This window comes from Oncorhynchus kisutch, linkage group LG15 (assembly GCF_002021735.2).
Source record: "Oncorhynchus kisutch isolate 150728-3 linkage group LG15, Okis_V2, whole genome shotgun sequence".
NCBI classification, from domain to species: Eukaryota; Metazoa; Chordata; class Actinopteri; order Salmoniformes; family Salmonidae; genus Oncorhynchus; species Oncorhynchus kisutch.
The window spans coordinates 45,133,099-45,135,341 of NC_034188.2; positions in this window are offsets into that span (position 1 = coordinate 45,133,099).

Genomic DNA, 2,243 nt, shown 5'->3' on the forward strand with positions numbered 1-2,243 from the left:
GGGAGAACTGGCTTGTGGTAATGGCTGGAGCAGATGAGAGGAATGGTTGGCCCAAGGGGGGCGATATAGTAATCAACTGAAATTCTAAACTTTGAGCAAGCATATCTCCTGTACCATTTGAGCTACAGTCAAATATGTTTTTACATATATGCATCTCCTCATGAGCAACACGTTTCCCATAAGGACCTATAAGATCGGCCCATTATATACAGCGAGGGGGAAAACAATTGTAATATATGCTGCATCTTTTGTGGGGGACGTCATGTTTATTGTTGCCTTGTTTTAACTTTGGCGCTTGCCCATCAAATGGGAACCAGAACCGGGTGGGCTGAGTTTGCACTGGTTTAAAAGTGATTGCATTTGTTTCGTAACCAGGCTGCCTCCCGGCCATGAACCATATACCATAAATAAAATAAAATGTTATTGGTCACATACACATGGTTAGCAGATGTTAATGCGAGTGTAGCGAAATGCTTGTGCTTCTGGTTCTGACAGTGCAGTAATATCTAACAAGTAATCTAACAATTCCAGTACAACTATCTAATACACATAAATCTAAAGGGATGGAATAAGAATATGTACATATGAATATAAATGAGCAATGACTAAGAGGCAAAGGCAAAGATGCAATAGATGGTATAAGATACAGTATATACATATGAGATGAGTAATGTAAGATATGTAAACATTACTAAAGTGGAATTATTTAATAACCTCTTGAAGCTAGGGGGCACTATTTTTATGTTTGGAAAAATAACGTTCCCAAAGTAAACCACCTATTTCTCAGGACCAGATGCTAGAATATGCATATAATTGACAGATTAGGATAGCAAACACTCTAAAGTTTCCAAAACTGTCAAAATTTTGTCTGTGAGTTAAACAGAACTGATATTGCAGGCTAAAACCTGAGGAAAATCCAATCAGGAATTGCCCCTGTTTTTGAAACCTCTTTGTTGTTATGCATCACTATTGCCCATTTAAAGGGATATCAACCAGATTCCTTTTTCTATGGCTTCCCTAAGGTGTCAACAGCCTGTAGACATAGTTTCAGGCTTTTATTTTGAAGAAGGAGCGTGAACGACCATATTGCGTAAGTGGATAGGTGGCTGGCTCTCAGAGTGAGTTGTGCACAAAAGAGAAAGGCGGCCATTGTTACTCCCGGTCCTAGTGAAAAGCCAACTGTCCCGGTTGATATATTATCGAATAGATATTTAAAAAACACCCTGAGGATTGAATATAAAAAACGTTTGACATTTTTCTGTGGACATTATGGATATAATTTGGAATTTTTGTCTGCGTTGTCGTGACTGCTCTTTCCGGTGGATTCCTTGACCCTCCTGTACTGACCTCGCCTTTTGGATGGTAGCGGGGTGAACAGGCAGTGGCTCGGGTGGTTGTTGTCCTTGATGATCTTTTTGGCCTTCCTGTGACATTGGGTGCTGTAGGTGTCCTGGAGGGCATGTAGTTTGCCCCCGGTGATGTGTTGTGCAGACCGCACCACCCTCTGGAGTACCAGGCAGTGATACAGTCTGTCAGGATGCTCTCAATTGTGCATCTGTGAGGGTTTTAGGTGACAAGCCACATTTCTTCAGCCTCCTGAGGTTGAAGAGGCACTGTTGTGCCTTCTTTACCACAGGGAGTACAGGAGGGGGCTGAGCACACACCCTTGTGGGGTCCCAGTGTTGACGATGTGAAGATGTTGTTTCCTACCTTCACCACCTGGGGGCAGCCCGTCAGAAAGTCCAGGACCCATTTGCACAAGGCGGTGTTGAGACCCAGGGCCTCAAGCGTAATGATGAGCTTGGAAGGTACTATGGTGTTAAATGCTGAGCTGTAGTCAATGAACAGCAGTCTCACATAGGTATTCCTCCTGTCCAGATGGGATAGGGCAGTGTGCAGACAATTGCATCGTCTGTGGACCTGTTGGGGCAGTATGCAAACTGAAGTGGGTCTAGAGTGGCAGGTAAGGTGGAGGTGATATGATCCTTGACAAGTCTCTCAAAGCACTTCATGATGACAGAAGTGAGTGCTATGGGGCGATAGTCATTTAGTTCAGTTATATTTGCCTTCTTGGATACATTGGTGGTCATCTTGAAGCATGTGGGGACAGTAGACTGGGATAGGGATTGGTTGAATACGTCCGTAAACACACCAGCAAGCTGGTCTGCGCATGTTCTGAGGATGAGGCTAGGGATGCCGTCTGGGTCTGCAGCCCTGCAAGGGTTAACAGTGTCTCCTGACCC